General features: G+C 44.2%; 1 long non-coding RNA gene across 1 annotated transcript; it reads right to left on the reverse strand.

Annotated features, from left to right (window-relative positions):
- Positions 1-867: 867 nt before the first annotated feature.
- LOC136295278 (uncharacterized) lies at positions 868-4,658 on the reverse strand. The gene is made up of 3 exons (XR_010722622.1): positions 4,489-4,658; positions 1,277-1,499; positions 868-1,109 (listed from the first exon to the last, which is right to left on the reverse strand). It is a non-coding gene; the product is annotated as an uncharacterized lncRNA (long non-coding RNA).
- Between the last annotated feature and the right edge of the window lie 12,690 nt (positions 4,659-17,348).

Consider the following 17,348-nt stretch of genomic DNA (forward strand, 5'->3'; position numbering starts at 1 on the left):
TTTGTGTTTATTTGTTTATATTTTAAATGATATGAATTCATTTACCTAACACATCAGAACCACCATTATTTATAATAAATGAGCCTGGTTTTCTAAAGGGGTAAAGATTTAATTTTTATTTAAATAATATTGGCATACTTTCTCTTTCTGTGCTCTTTCTTGGGGGGGGGTGTTTGTAGGGGCTTTTGTTTCAGATTTTTTTTTCTCTTTGTTTTGTTCTGGATTTCTTTATTAGTAAACAAGGAGGTGCAGAGAGTTACAAAAGATAATGTCAACTTTGTTTTATTGCTACCTCTGAAATACACCTTGACACCAAGTTACGGCTCGTAATACTGTGCATGGGTAGAATTAGCCGTGTTAGGGGGTTGAAAGGAAAAAAATGGCACCACGGTGGTGAATAGTGTGAAATAGCTTCTGATTTACCAACATGCATCTGGTAGATTTCCTTGGAAATGTGCTCTAAGACGTACAAAAATTCTAATCAGGATGGAAATTTGGAAAAAATAAATATTCCCTTACTAGAAGCAGAGAGAAAAAAAAATCAAATAAAAGGAAGGAATAATCTCTAAATCCCAGCTTGCCTGGAAAACAAGCTCAGAAATTTCTAACACTGAAAACTTTTGGAACAGTCATCAAGTTGGTGGAAGTTCATGGAACAATGGTTTAAAATCTGCTTCCCCTGCTCTGAGTTTAAAGGGAAGTGGGAATTGAACAGGTCTAGTTACTCCTATCCAAAAATTATCTGTGTTTTGTGGGAGTAACAACCCAAAGAAACTCCAGTCTTACTTGTATTTGATATCTGAAACTCTCAGCAGAGTTGGGAAGTTTCAGTGGAACAAAAGAGCCACAATTCCTGCAATAACAAAATTTGACTCAACAAAAGTCAGAAATTTTATTTACAAATCTATGGAAGAGGAGGAGGATGACATCATGAACACACTCCAGCTGAAAGCAAGGATTTATTGGAAAAGGCAGGAAATCAAACTGACAGTCTCTGGTTATGGTCAGGCAATTATCCAGGAGTCAGAGAGAACAGTGGGAACCTTGGACTGGGATAAGGCCTTCCAATGGCTTCACTTCCTACTGGCTCTCTCCTTCTTGCCAACAACCTGGAGGAGGAAAAACAGCAGGAATAAAGTTACAAACATAGGCAGGCCATCCTTGGTTCAGGTAAACTGAAGTGCAGCTCCCAGGGAGCAAGTCCATGCTGTGCCTCGGGGAGCTCCGGGAATGTGGGATTGCCTGTGGGATTAAAGGGCTGGAAAAGCACACCCACCTGCCAGGTTTAGTGCTGAGACAGAGCAAGGCCTGGGCTCAGGGGCAGCAGTTAGAGCTGGGACTGCAGGAGAACACCCCAAACTCAGGTTAAACATCTGGCATGACATACAGCACGCTCCAGGAGAAACTCAGGTGGAAGAAGCCCCTGGATCATCCATGTTCTTTGCACTTGGCAGCTTTGCCAGGGCCTCCCTCAGAATTCTGACCTCACCGTGCAGCTCCTACAAAATAGGAGAACTTACGGAAATCATCCAGCAATCCATGGACTTACACTTATTAAGAACCAAAGCTGCAGCAAAATGTGCGCAAACTCTACTGCAAACCAGCAGGTCTGAAGCAACGCAGAAATTTCTTCCAGAGGGGGCATGTTGGTGTTACTGCTTTAATCTCCTGACACTAGAGCATATTTGTACAAAAAATTCATTGAAGCAGCTAAATTTAAATGAGATTTTTTTACAGTAAAGCTGGCCAAAAAGGAGTCTCAAAATTAAGATATAAGCCACAGAGTTATTTTTTAAAAAAAAGGTGTCTTTGGTGTGTATAACTTTCCAGCGCCTCATGTGTTCAATCCTTGCCATTTATGTTTACAAAGTTGATGCTTAAGACCTTGTAGAAAGCTCAAAAAAATATCCAGGACAATCCAGGTGTTTTCACAAGTACCCTCACTATGGAGCAGTGTCAGCCCCAAGTGTTTGCTCCCTCAGCCCAGCCCGGAGGAGGGTCGAGCTGCTGCCCAGGACGGTTGCCAAGGGACCCACTTGTTTGAAGCTGTAAATGCAAGGGGCCTGCACTGGAGTGCCAATAAATGTGACATATGCGACTCTCATCTTTAACGGTGACTGATATTCTCAGGGAATCCACGTCACCTTAGATGGGGCATTCCACCATGGATTTCATCCCTCTGCATCTGAAACAAAGCCAGGACAAAAGTCAAAGGGCTGCAGGATAACTGGACAGCTCCAGACATCTGGTGGCAATCTAGGAATACCCTCTACAGCCCTACTACACCCTACATCACAAATTTCAAGTCCCCAGGACTTGTACTATTACCCCTACACCCAGACTGAGCAGCAAGGCAGAGCAGCTCCGGGCCAAACACACACCAACACCCGTGAGACAGGACAGGACAAACAAGGGGACACAACAGGGACACAAATCCTCTGGCAAGAAGAATGACCCTGAAGGAGCAGAGAACTCAGAATGAGATGACCAAGGTAAGACTGAAGGCGAGCTGACCAGGCTCAGAGAACCCTGCAGGAAGAAGATGCCAACGGGATGACTTATCCCAAGAGACGCAGAGACGGATGCCCAAGAATCCTACGGTCAGAATCCTCTACCTATCTTGGCATTCTTACAAGACCTAATCCACCGGAATGGATTAGGGCGGTGCACAGCTGGTGATACAGCTCAGAACAAGACCTGAAGAGGCATCAGCCTGCATGCTTGTGAAGGGAGATGGATTCTAGTATGTGTTGAAGCATAAGGTTTAATGACATCAGCACCTGGCCAAGGAATACGATCTGTTAAGAACAATGCCTAGCATTTCCAACAGGCCGTTCAAAGGGCTAAGTCAAAAGACACACCATATGAGACACCCAAAAGACACAGAGTGCATAACAGACAATTGACACAATACACACCAGGACTGCTCTGCCCTGCACACCTCAGCACTTTGATCCAAAATGAGACTTTCTCTTCACGTAGCCTAAGGGGTCACATCTGGGACATCCCTGTCTCTAAACCTGACTCAAAACTCCTCCCGGTGACTCCTGTCCTAGCACCCCGCTTTCATTCCCTCTGTGTCTCTGAGCCCTCCAATTATCTCTGGGATGTTCAGAGATGAGAATCCACATCATGTGCTAAAGAAGGCTGCTTCTGCCTCTGGGAATTCTTTGCTGTCTCCCGGCTGCTGTCTATCTAGTCAGGTACCATACAGAAAACCAAACATCAATGCCTGATCTCAGCAGATCTGTGTGCCGGTCAGTGGGAGGGTCTCAGTATACTACCTGTGGACCACCTAAAACACACAAACAGTAATGGATGCTTAGATTTACACCAGAAACACCACTACCCTGACCACACAAACACAGGAGTTTTAGAAAAGAAAACACAAACAAAAATCCAGTAAGCAAAAGCCAACTATTATTTCTCTTAATCCAGCTACCAAATACAATAAAAATAACTCCTATGTCCAGTCTCCTGAAAAAACCTCCAAAGTAAATACCCAGGACCCCCCACCCTAAAACTAAAAGATCCATTCAACTATAAACAGTATCTCCCAAATTATCCATAACTATAGAACACATACTATAGCCAAACAAGCTAAATACACAAATCCCTATAACGCAAAAAACAATAATCTGATTTTAAATATTATTATACCCCAAAAAATGAACTACTGCCCCTTACCTCAAACCCACCAAAAAAACACTACACACCATGATAAAAGCCACCCCTAAATAAATAAAACCTCCCCTATACCTCACACTACAAACAATTACACCACTGTAAACCTCAGGAAACAAACCCTTGGAAAACATAATAGCCCACCAAAATAAAAACCTCTAACAACAAAACTCAGTTCAAAAACAACCTAACCCACATGTAAACTAAGAAGCCTAACGTAAAGTAAATAGATCACATTCCTCATCATACGCTATTGCCAAGCAAAATAAAGCTACACAATAAGTTATTAAAAGCCGCTTTAAAACCATTAAACAGAAAAAAATTTGGGAAAAAAAAAAAAAGCTGCCTCTAAAAATACACCTAAACTTCAACCAGCCAGGGTGGCCCTACCCAATCTGAATCCCTGCACACAATGAACAAAACTCCAACAGCACATATCAGAAGCTTATCAAAAAAGCTACTTAATTGTATGTCAAATACAAACCCACCCATAAAGTTATCTTCACTCAAAAACCAAATTACGTGTAATAAATAATGCCAAAAAATCAAACAAAAGACTATATATCATCAAAGAAAGTAACAGTGAATAAAAACCACATATAAGTACCCCTATTTATAAAATCCCAGGTGGAGAGAAATCCCTCCTACTTTAAACACAAGCAAAAACAGAAGAGGAGTTTCATTATTCATTTTGAACTCTTTTTGCCTTCATAAGCCCTTTTTCTTCTGGGAGCACTTAAAAGAGATTAGCAAAACAAAGCTGAAAAAGAGAAAAATCCCCCCTACAACTCCACGCTGGCTTACCTGCTGCTGCTGTCTGCCACAAAGAAACACTCCACATCCATATACTCCTGCAGGCACTGTAAGAGGCTTTCCCACCACTGCAGCAACCCCACGCAGAAACTCAGCATGAGTTCCTCACCCTCTACAGCTCAATGGAAAAGTGAACCGAGGCTCCTCTGTTAAACCACCCCTGGCAGGAACCGCCCCATCATCTTTGTAACATCTCACCCCTGCAGCTGGTCTGCTCCCTCATTATCCTGACAGGTCACACCTGTGGCTGCTCTGTTCTCCCCTCACCGTTTACAGCTCATACCTGGGGCCAGTCTGTCCCCTCAATCATTCTGTGACAGCTCTCACCTTGCAGCTGCTGCCACTCCAAGTGTGAGGGCAGGGGCAGAGCGGACTTGCTGCTTATTCCCCAGAGAGTTCAATGTCTGCACCTGACACGCTGGGGCAGCGGGCTTTCCTTGCTATGGGTAAGGGTCCCTCTTCTGCAGGTGCCCAAGGCTGAAACTGGGATTCCACCTCCAAAAGTCCATATGCCTGAGATCCACAATTCCTTAGGAAATCCCCCAGAAGTCATTACCCTCCATTTAGAATTTTGCCTTTGGAATCATTGCTAACTTGTCTTTCTGTGGAAGTGTTTCAAACATTCATTGAGAGTTCAGAAGCCTGGTTGGCTTTTTTATGACTTAGCTGACAATCCCAGGCTAAATCCAAACACCCAGAATTACAAGGAACTACGGAGACCATTTATAAATACTCCCCTTCCTTGCAACTTTGTCCCTTATCGCAGATCCCTGGGGCAGATTTACTTTCTTCCCAACAGCACCATTCTGGCAGAGATCCTACTTCTCAGACACAAACCGAACGCAAACCTTCCACGGGGGGGATGGGGCGGGCCGGGGCTGGGCCGGTGTCAGAGCCGGGGCGGAGCCTGGGCTTGCAGCGGGGGAGCGGGGCTGGGGCCGGGGGTGAACGGGGCCGGGGGGGACCGGGGCCGGGGGATCTGGCAGAACCCCGGGCCCTCAGAGCAGGGCCGGGGCCGGGGCCGGGGTGGCGGGGCCAGGGAGGATCGAGGGAGAGGGCGGAGCCACGGGCCCTCAGAGTGGGACCGGGGCAGAGTCTGGGGCAGAGCACAGGGCGGGGTCAAGGCGGGGCCGGGGCAGGGACGAGGGAGTAGGACCGGGGGCGATTGAGGCCGAGGCCGGTACAGGGGTAGAGCCCGGGCCGGTGCCAAGGGTTATCGGGGGATCGGGGCCGGGGGGCTGGTGCCGGTTCTGAGGGCGGGGCGGTGCCCCCGGGCCCTCAGCGCAGGCTGGGCAGGGCCGGGGCCGGGTGGGTTCCTGGGGCCCGCTGTCCAATCAGCGCTTCCGATGCCTCAGCGAACCCGCCAATCGCGAGCCCGGTGCGGGTTCAAAAGGGCCCCGGAAGGGGCTGTGGGGATCTGTGGTTCGGTGTGGAATGCTGAGGTCTGTCTGTGTGGGTATGGAGTTTCTCCAGGCTGTTTTAGTGCGGTGAGAATTTGTTCATTTGTTTCTGTATAAGCTGTGCTGTGTGGGATTGTGTTTATTATGTAGAGGGTGAGGGTAGGTAGAGCTGAGGGGCTGTTGTTCTGTGTGTTTGTCAGAGTTTCTCTCTGAATTCCAAGATATTCTGTTATGTGTGGTTAGGAGGCAGACGTTGTTTTAATTTAGCTTGTTTTTGGCCTTTTTTTGGTGCTGAATTAGGGTTTTTTTTGTGCTTTCTCTGTCAGTGTTTTCTCTTGCTTGAGGTTTCCTATGGTTGAGGTAGAGGGAATGTGGGGAGTTTTGTGCTGTGCTAGAGAATTTTCTTGGTAAGTTCTTCTATAAATCAAAGCTATACTAAGCCTTGATGTGTTTGCAGGTATGTGTGTGTGTGGGGAGGGGGGACGCGTACTCTTGGGGTGTGTTGTTTGGGGAAGGTACCAAAGTTTTCCTTTCTTTTTTTTTCCCCCCTTTAATTTCCTGTGATGTGTGGGCCTGGCTGGTGTCTGGTAGTGAAGGTTTTAATTAGCCTTTCACTAGGAAGAACATGGTAGGAAGAAACAACCTTGTGAGGTTTGCTTTCTTGGCTGGTTTATGGAGTGACTTCAATTATAGAATTTCTGTGGAAGGTGCTATCATGTTTCAAAGGGCTACTTATTGGAAGCAGAGACAGCTTTTGAGTAGTGTGAGTTATTTCTGCTAGTTTAAGTTTTTTGTTCCATAATACTTAGGTTGCCTCAGCCCTGGGCAGGGCAGTGGTGCCTGAGGGGCAGGGAAGCAGGGGCAGAAAAGTTGGAAAAGGTGTGTGAGACCTCCCTTAAGTGTCCCCAGTCTGGGAAGGGGCTGAATGATAAATGGCACTCAGGGCAGCTGGGGTTTGTTTGGGTTGCTTTGTTTGCTTTTGGTTTGGGGGTATGTTTTGGGGACTTTTATCATGGGGGTAGAGAGTGTTTAACTTGTTTTGTCTGGAGGGGCTTTTTTCCTTGTCTTAGCTTTGTCATGAAGCATGAAGGTTTTGCACCGGAAACTTTGTGTACTAGGTCCAGTGTTTGGGGCTTTTGTCTGGCTTGGGAATATTTCCTGTTGTAAGTGGCTATTTGAGTTCTCAGGAGATATGCTTAAAGGCATGCAAGAGTTTCCTTGTCTATGGAATTTTCTTATGGTTATTCTTTCTGTTTGGTTTTATTTACAGAGCAAGATTCATTTTTGTGTTTATGCTCTGTAGCTCAGCATGTACAGAAGGTGTATTGACCCTTCAAACCAAGCATTGCAAGTGCACGGTGGTTAATTGGATTAATTGTTGTCTGAGGAATAATGGATGAAGTCTATTCCAGTTTCTTTTGCCACCCTGTGGGAATGTGGTGTTTCTGTGTGCATGGGGTTTTAGGCACACTTGAGGAGAGGTAGAATCAGCATTTGGGTTACTCCGGTTACTTGATGGGAAATGTGTGTTTGGAGCAGCCCCGTGGATAAACTGGTCTGGATACGTGATGGGAGATGTTTTGTCCTTCAGTATACGCAGGAGCTCAGTGGATCCTCCCACACCGAGCAGTGCCAGTGCTCGGCAGTGAACTGGAGCAGTTGTTGCCTGAATGGGTTGAACCTGTTGGTGCTCTTGGTACACCGTGAGGATTTGATGTTCCTGTGCACCTGGGGGGGGCCTTGGCCGTGCTTGGGGAGATGTAAAATAAGCGCTGGGGCTGCTCTGGACCCGTGATGGGAAATGTGTGTTTGGGGCAGCCCCCCGTGGATAAAGTGCTGTTGTGTTGCAGATCTGCAGCAGTGCTGGGTTTGGCAGCGGGGCTGAAGGGTTTGTGAGAGCAGAGCGGGGAATGGACCCATCAGCTCCAGCAGGGGGAGGAGTGTCTGCTTCTGCTTTTAACTTGTGGAAAGTTGAAAGCCTGTGGCTGTAAAATTAGCAGCAATACTGGTGCCTTCTTTTATCGCTCAAGGTCACTGGCCAGCATGGAACAAGAAGCAACCCAGGACTTGTTGGTGCCCTGGCAGAGAGAGAAGCAGCAAATGGTGCTGAGAGAATTTCTGGGAGTGCATATGGGATCCTGGTTTTCTTGATAGCTTGAGAAATTATCTGAACGGAAAAATATCTATCTTCTTACGGGAGAATCTGACGTGGAACATGGGACCAGGATGACTTGCTGTGACTTCTTGAAAGCTGGAAAGAAGGCGATGTTAATCTTTTTAGCTAGAGGCAAAGTGTCTGCGAACCCTTGGAAGAAGCCTATGCCAGGTAAGTGAGGACACGAGCAGGAAAACACCTGGAGGCTGTGATGTGATTTCACGGAGGGTTATGGATTCCTGTCTCAAATGTCCATGTGTCAGTAGGGCTGGATCCGAGTGCCCCGGTGGAGAGGCAGGGTTGTCCTGCATTCCAGCTTTTTAGTGGCTGGAGTTTTGCCCAAGGAAGAGCAGCATCCTGATTTTGCTGCTATGTTCAGCCAGCACGGAGCTGTTGGGTGCCTCTGTCCAGGAGCAGCAGGAGCCTAGATTTCTGTCCCTGGGATTGTCTTGCTGTCCAAGACGGGGGCTGAAGGTGAGTGGCAAGGCAGGCCTGGGAGCTCTGGGAGTCAGGAGTGCCAGGCCTCTCATCTCCTGGTGCTGCTCAGGTAGTTGCTCAGGTGTTCACCAGAGGGTTTTTTGACGGCCTTTGGCTTTCTGGTTGGAAGCAAAAGGGTCCTTTCCCCTCCCTGCCTTCTGTCATTCCCAGGTCGGCCCCTGCTCTTTGCTGGCAGGCTAAATAGCCTCAGGAGTGGGCAGAGGAAGTGCTGCCTGATCTGTGAGGTTCCACAGGAGATGGGAGCAGGCTTTGCGCAGAGGTTCAAGCAGCTTGGGACTTCCTGAAGGCCTGAGGCCTGAAGCAGAGTCTTGAGGCAAAGCTGACCTCTGGGTGAGCCTTCAACCCAGATGTTGTGTTTGTATCCTGTCGGTAGTGCGGTAGCCAGGATTATTAGTGTTCTGGGCTAGGTCTGTGCTCATTAGTGAAACATGGCTTGACCTTTCTGTGTTCAGAGGCCGGACAGGGCCCTGAGATGAGTCCTGTGGCCTTGTTGGGAGGAGCGGGGCCAAAGGCAGCTCCTGCATTGCTCCTGAAGCCCTGGCCAGGCTTTGGGGCGACGCAGGAGGAGGCTGAGTCCAGCTGTTCCCGCCGTGGGAGTTGTGTGCGCCTGTTTATTGCAGCAGTTGCCCGACCTGGGCCCTATCCCGGCACAGCCAGAGCCTCTTGGCCTGCGGGCGGACGCACCCGGGGGAATTGCCAGTTCTGGGGGGGCTCTCCAGGGCTGGGCTGTGACAGGGGATTCCCAGCTGCTGGGGGTAAGGCTCAGGGTCCCTGGTGCTGGATCTCAGTCCCTGTAGGCCACCTTGGGTAGCAGTGCTGGGGGGCATTGCTGAGCTTCTTCTTGGGAGGTTCTTGGCTGCTCTGAGCTGTCGCGAAAGACCCTGAGCTCCTGAGGTTGGTGTCTGTGTCTTTGGTGCTGACCCTGCCCCCTGGCCAAGCTACTTTGGAGGGTTTGAAGGGTCTAGGGCTGAGTGCCCTTTGGGCAGTTTGCTGCCAGCCTGGTGTGCTCCTGGAAGTGCCGCTGACCTGCCAGGACTGAGGAGCTGCTGACTGGATGCTGGTTCTGTTCTGCAGTGGGAGCAGGTAGCCCCTGGGAGGGCTTATAGAGAAACCTGGAGATGGGCTGGGGGAGCCTGAACTGGGATCTTCTCCCTTGCTGACCCTTGATAATAGGGCATTAGGGAGTTGCACGATTCTATCTAACTCATGCTTGCTTGGGCAAATGAACAGAGCTCTGGAAGGTCCTTGAATGTGTGGGTTTTTTTGTTGTAGTCCTGGTTTAGAAGCACCTTCTGTCGTAAAGGAAACAAATGGTGCTTGCTGCCACTGGGAGACCTTAGTTCCTTTCCTTCAAAATGTTTGTAGTGCTCTGTAGCTGATGTGCTGCTATAAACGTGTGTAAGGTTCTTGTCTTTGCAATGTATTTCATCATATTCCACGTTGGATTGAATGTCCACATTCTAAGAGAGACTCCAATCTTCCCTGGCAAATACCTGTCTATCAAAACCAAGACAGTCTCCTAGCCCGGAAGCAAGAAACTGCTTTAGGTGGATCTAAGTGCTCTCGGTGGTTCTTTCTGTAGCTTTGCTTGGACCAGGAGCCCCGTGCGGTTTTTGGGCTCTCCGCAAGCAGAGAAGCTACCGCAGCATGGCAACTGCATCTCCTCGTCCAGGAAGCGAGAAATCACTTTTTCGGCAGATCTTGTGCTCTCTGAGGCTGTTTCTTGTAGCTTTGCTTGGAGCAGCAGCCCCGTGTGCTTTCTGGGCTCTGCGCAACCAGAGAAGCTACTGCAGCATCGCAAGAGGGTCTCCTAGCCTGGGAAGCAAGAAATTGCTTTAAGGGAAAAAAATGGAGTATCTCAAGTAGTATTGGTTAATCAGTGTTTATTATCTTGGTGCCAAAAATTCATAATCAATAGAGCAATTCTTATTTTATGAGCAATATGTTTCTAATAGTAATGAGACTTGGCACATTAGATTTTTTTGAAAGATATAAAGATATTTTATATTGAAAAATTGCAGACTGTTTATAGGCCTGTTATTTAGCTCCTCAAACTCATGCTAGTGTATAGGGGTTTTTTAAGAACTATTAATCCCTCCCAAACTATTTCAGAATTTATTTCAGGGAAGTAGTTGATGATTTTTTTTTTTTTTTTGCTTCATCTTTGTTACAAGTATTTTGAGTTTAGATTTTTGATAAAATCACGGTATGGATTATACAGATACAAGAGTGAGCAAGAAATTCAAAATACAAAGTAGTGTGTTTTTTTTTTTAATTTCTTGTCCTGTTCTACTTCCTCCTGTATTTCACAGCACAAAGAGGAATAGAGCAGAGTGAGAACTTTGCCAAAAGGTATGCTTTTTTTTCCAGGGAGATTGGAATGGTTCATCTTCTATTTAGTGACAGATAAAAAATTACTTTAGCTATATTGCAGATTGTACTTCTTCTCAAAGTAAGTGCTATACCATTTCAGACTATAATTAAAAAGGATGTAAAATAATTTCATAAAAGCCCATTTTTAATTGTAAAACATTTTAAATTTTGGCAGTCTGGAAGTATGTTTTTAGAACATGCAACAATTTTAGTCTTATTTTAAAGAGATATGTAAGATACCTTGTATTTATATACCGATATACATATAAGAATATTACATAGTTGAATTCTAGATATTTTTACTCCTGATAATTGCTTATGCTACTCCAGCTGGAAACATGCAGTAGGTATTGTGTCATTGGGTTTTATTGGTCCAACTGTATTTTAGAGCTTTTTCACTTCAGAGTAGGAAACAGGACTAGAAAAAGATTACTTGTCATTGAAGGAGAACATCATCTATTCTAAATCCTGAATGTACAGAAGCTGCAACTCTAAATGGCATGTGTTTTTAGTGCAACAATAAAACAAAGATTTGTATGTGAAGCATGAGTCTGATGTTCTTGTGAATCCCTTGAGATGAGAATACCTACGAACAGACAGATAAATTTAGATGGAATACACACCGAATTCCATGAATTCTGTTAATTGTGATAGAATTTATTCTATTTGAAACCACTTACTGGAATCAAACTGCAAATCTGATTTATTACACTAAGATTTGAGCCATGAGAATTCCTTGCATAATTGAGTGAAAAATGTGAGGGGTGGGGTGGAAAACTAAATCCAGCTCTCGCAACTTCTGTTGGACTAAATCTGCAGAGGAATAGTCGTAAACTTCCATTCATTATTCCTTTCTTGCTTGTCCACTTCATTGCAGAAACTCTCCGCTTTTAACAAAGGATTTATGTAAGCATTGAAGCTGAAACGTGCTGATATTTGTTTGGTTCCAATTAGATTAATGGTGTCCCTAAAATTAAGTGCCTGGGTAAGGTGTGGCTGTTGAAGTTGTATCACTGTGCAAAGAGCTAAATAACCGTGCTTCTCCATGAGGGAAAATGGTAAAGCAGCATACTTTCTGCCCTCTGTACAGAAAATAAAGAACGAAAATCTATCTGGTTGTTCTTTGGCTTGAGATCTCAAATTTGGCTTGGTGTTCTGGGTCAAAGCTCACATTCAGGTCTGAAGTGCTGAGTAATAGATCTGCCCATGTGAAAAACTTTGGTATGTGTCCCATCTATCCTAACTTGGTTTTTATCTAAGTTATTAATTTTACCTTAATAGGATTTTTTTTCCTAGAGTTTCTTCTTTTCAGTAGAAAACATTGACTAGTGTGTGCAAATACAGGTCAAATCTGTAGAAGTGTATCTAATTCTTCTTTTTTGTAATCAATACAATGGCCAACTTAGCATGTTAACAGTGTGTCATCTGGCCTGAAGATGGTTATTGAGCAAAAGATAAACATTTAAAGTTGTTTGTGCTAAATTTTACTTGCTTTATTCCTAGCAGACAACTGAACCCTGATATAGGAGAGTAAGTTCCATCCTAATAACTTTGAGGAAATTTGTGATGATTAATTGATGCATTTCTTTGTCAGTGTTTTCCAGTCCCAAGTGATGATATGCTTGAAGTAGTGTTAAATTGTATTGCTATAGCAGCTGAGGAAAGCAATTTGCAAAGAACAATAAATGCCAAAGATAGAAAAGAAGTGCTCTGGCTATCAACAAAACAAACCAATAACCTAACAAAGTGTTCATTTAACACCCTTCCAGATGGCAAGAATTTTCCACAAAAGCACATTGTTTGCCATCACTATCGCAAACATAGGCATTTTCTCCTCTAGTGAAGGCAGGCATCAAATTATTCCTATACCGATATGAAGATCTAAACCTTTTTCCTACATACTCCTAGCAAGAATATTTCTCCGTGCATGTAGGTAGATTGAAATCAAAACGTGATAGAGAAGGAATTGTATATCATGATTTGTCACCAAATTGAAAATGAATTGTTGAAAGGAACTTGATCCTCTAGTGCATTGTGGAATCACTCTGCAAAGTAGTTGATTTAATATGCTAATTTTCTACTTTTCCATCTTTGTATTGGATCCTCTGCATGAAAGTGAACCCCAAATTTTTGTACAACAGGGATTCTGTTTCAATGCTTCTAAAATGAAATAAAAAAGTTATTGAAGCGACTGCAACATTTGATGAAGCATGATGTAACTCAATTATAGTAGCAAGTGAATTTGAACAACTTTTTATGTGGAAAGGCACAGGTATATCTAAATATTTAGGTACTGGATTTCAGTGGTATTTGAGGAGGTTTTAAATTTTATTTCAATCTATTTCTTAAAAAATATTAAAAGCTAGAAGAAAACACCCAAGGAAAGTCATTATTCAGTGACAACTCTATAATTTTGTCTCTGTAACTACTGAATTCTTTCCTTTTTAATGTGTCTTTTAAAGAACAAAATATTCCTTGAAGTTTGAAATTCAGTACGAACTGTACTGAATTTTTCAGTCAAGTCTTTGCTTTGACAGTTGTCCCACACAAGTTGTGATCATCATTCCATGATGTGATGCTGTGTTGTGCATTTGATGTTGTCTGTTGGGTAATAATTGACTTTTTTTTTCCCCCCATCATAGTAGTAACCTTATTTGGTATTCAATGGCAAAAATGGCCCCTGGAAGCTTTCTGGTGCACATGCAAGAGCAAAGTCTCAGGGAAAGCATTGCTCAGAGCATTGCATTCTGTGATTTGCAGTCTCAGAACGTGCACTGACTTGAACATACCTGTGCATCACATGGGGAAGTGCCATAACTCTGGAGGGAAGAAATGGAAGCTTAATGTCAAATGAAAAAAGTGTGTTAAAGCTTTTAAGAGCAAAGTTAAAGACAAAGATGAAGGAAGGAATGTGTTCAGAATAAATGAATTAATTTTTAATTATAGCACTTTGCTTTATATCTGCTGGGATTATAAGGTGAAGTAATGATAGAAAGAAAGAGTGCCTTCATAGCCTTCAATGGATGCCTGTAATGCAAAGAATTCTGCTCTTACATTCATTCCACTTTTAGACATTTTGCCCCTTATGCTGATTTCTTTCATTCTGATCAGCCAAATACAGACATCTGTCCCTCAGTACCTCTAGCCAGGGAGCTGATCTTAACTGCACTCTCTGTTTCCATTGAGTTCAGCATGTTCTGATTTTTCTCCCGTTTTCCTGCTATCATTCTCCCTCTTTCTGTTTTGATAATAAAGCCAGTTTAAGGCATCCTCTGTCAGCGGTATCCAATTGTGATACCCAGGAAAATTCAGTTCTTTTCTAGTCTAGGCAGTGAAAATGCAGTTCTGCTCTCTGCATCCTTGTTAAATTAACCTTTGCTGTGAGGATTCCGACTAATCAATAACAGTGACGTTACAAGCAGTGCACAAGAATCAGAAAACTATTTTCTGAATTTTGGTAGGAGAGAAATTTCCACCCCCCTTGGAATCTAACCATTCAAAACATCCCCCAGATTTTAGGACAGAAGGAATTTTCTTCTAACAAGGGGGAAAATATTGAAGATTTGGGGAGGAAAAGCCATGAATATAATGAGAAGGAAAAAAAAGTGGAGAGATTTTAGGTCCCCACAAACCATGAACATGTTGCAGTCACTGTGGCAGTGCAGGAGTTCTGCTAATTTCTAATAGTGAAGAAGTTAGCCAACAGAGATTGCATCTCATTAGAGATTTCAAGAGTAAACAAGTGCCAGGTGTCATTGGCCCTTACTGTCAAATCCATTTTAGCCTTCAAACTCAAGAGCTTAGTCATGGTGTGTGTTTTCTTTGATCCAGATACTGTCAAAAAATGAGAAAATACAATTTTGTTGCTAGTGTTTAGTGTTTTTCAGCAAATGTTTTCTATGTAAATGTGCACGTTTATTACCTGAATGTATTTTAATTTGATTCATTCTTTATAAATTAGCTCACGTATCATTGGCCTGCAGAAATTGTCGTAGATCTGTATTGTTATAAATGGGCAGGAGACACAGTTTCCTCCTTTAAATGCCTTTATTAATAAACAGGGTCTCGAGGGGTGGCCTACGCCGCTGCTGCTCCCTTTCGTCCACACCGCTGAGGAGGAGGTGCAATCCACTTTGCTGCTCGTGCTGCAGAGTGGGAGTTCTCGCCTCGCGGGGGTTCCAAAGAACTCTCTTGGCTCATGGAGTCCAGGGGTGTCTTGCTCTTTAAGTACTTCGTAAGTTATGGCGAGATACAAAAACTTATGAAAACCCTCGGCATAAATACCCTTGTGTATGCTAAGTCCAGTGCTGTCTTTGGCAGATTGAAACTTTGAGCTGGCTCGTTTTGGCTAGGGGTTCTTGGTGTTGATATGGTCCCATCATGCAGCTGGGCTCTTCTAATTACCATAAGGGTGGCAGCAGCAGCCTGACTGACAGGCCGGTTGTCAGCAGGAAGTAGGAAGAGGATCCGACAGGAAGTGGAGCAAGCAGGGCACAAGCTGATGGGACAGGCTGGGTGCAGGCAGGCAAAGCAGCAGCAGAAATGGAGAGTGGTGATGCCAGGGAGCAGTGATGCCAGGGAGCAGCAACAGCTTGACTTGATGGAAAAGCTAAGTGGGATTTTGGGGTAGGGGATACAGAGTGGACAAAACTGCCAAACAGCATTATAACTCTTGAACAAAACATTACAACTCTATAACCAACAACTTATAACTTAATCACCATTCTTATTTATCACAATCCCCCCTCTATTTCTTTGATCGGGCTTTGCCCGCATCAACCTCTATCGCTCTTTATTTCCCGGGAGTACTCTCTTATTCACGACTAATTCTTTCAATAAGATCAATAAACAAATTTTTGCTGAGGGGTTCATTAATCTCATCCTCTTTCTTAACCACAGGTTTTTCTTTAATAAGATTGGCAACTTCGTTTAAATGATTTAATTCTTCAAAGCAAACCCATTCTTTGATAGGGCATTCCCCAGCAAGGCGCTGCCTAAAGTTTGCAGTATTTTTTGGCGACCCAATACTGCTTTCCATCCTCTTCACAGGTGGAGAGCTTTGTTATATCAAAACAGGTAGGGTTAACGTGGGTATGGGGACTCTTATCCAGGACTGCGGGCTTTCACCGTCGTGAATGGGCTGATAGCACTTGGTACATGCTACTTCGGCTAGTCTGACTGCTAGCAAAGTCACTATCAGCCTTCCCAAGAGTCCGGTACGAACCGACTTGATTCCGCCCGGTCTTGCCTCTTGGGTTGAAGAATTCCTGAGTGTCACCTGTAGAGATCCCTCCAGTCCACTTTTACCCACCCCTACTTTCTCAAATTTAGTTCTTTCTAGGTAATGCCCTATGAAAGATTGGCTGCTATTCTGGTTTCTGACTACCATGATGATTCGGTTTTGTGGTGTTTGGTTTTTTTTTTTTTTTTTTTTTTTTTTTAAAACACTTAGGAGTAGCACTTTAATCAACACCAAAGAACTTTTCAGCTACTAAATTTTACAGCAACACTAAAAAAAAACATTCCAACTGCTACACTGGGGATGAAAAACCCTTTTAAATAGAACCTTTATAATAACAAAATGTTTGGTGCTCAGTAACAGTTTTCCTCTAGTCTCTGACTCGTTAATGAGTTCCAGTTTTCTTTCTTAGAGTCATTTTGAGCGTGCTTGGGTCTCTGGTTATAGTCCACTCAGATGATTTGGAAGTGGTGGTGGGATTTGTGTCAGGAGGATTGTCTGGGGGCGGTAGAGATCCTTTGACTCGGGTGAAATTGGTCCAGCCTTTTTCTTTTGTCCTTACTGCAGTGTGGGTGGTTAGCAAAACTTGGAAAGGACCCTCAAATTTAGGAGTTAGTGGAGCGTTGGTCCATGATTTTATTAGAACCCAGTCCCCTGGTTTGAATGGATGTAAATCTGCGTCTAGGGGAGAGGCTTGAGGAAGATGCCCTCTTTTTCTGAGATCAGCCAATGTGTTGCTAATTGGTTTTATATATTTTTGAGCTTCTGCTTCCCCGTCTATGTAATCTCCAGCGCTGTAGGGAGTTAACAAGAAGGGGAGTCCAAACATCATCTCATAGGGTGAAACTCCAACATCAGATCTGGGGCGGACCCGGATCCTTAAAAGTGCTAGAGGCAAGCACTTTAGCCAATTCATGCCTGTCTCTGTTATTAATTTGGTTAACACATTTTTGAGGGTCTTATTCATCCTCTCGACCCTTCCCGAACTCTGGGGATGCCAAGGGGTATGTAGTCTCCACCTAATTCCTAGTGCCTGGATGATATCCTGTACTATTTGTGCTGTAAATTGGGGACCTCGGTCAGAATCGATGGTATTTATTAGACCGTACCGGGGAATAATATTTTCTAAAAGTATTTTTATTACTACTTGGGCTGTTTCTCTTTTGGTGGGGAAGGCTTCGACCCA

This window comes from Chamaea fasciata, unplaced genomic scaffold (assembly GCF_029207755.1).
Source record: "Chamaea fasciata isolate MVZ Bird 193981 ecotype frontalis unplaced genomic scaffold, bChaFas1.0.hap1 SCAF_11, whole genome shotgun sequence".
Classification (NCBI taxonomy): Eukaryota; Metazoa; Chordata; class Aves; order Passeriformes; family Sylviidae; genus Chamaea; species Chamaea fasciata.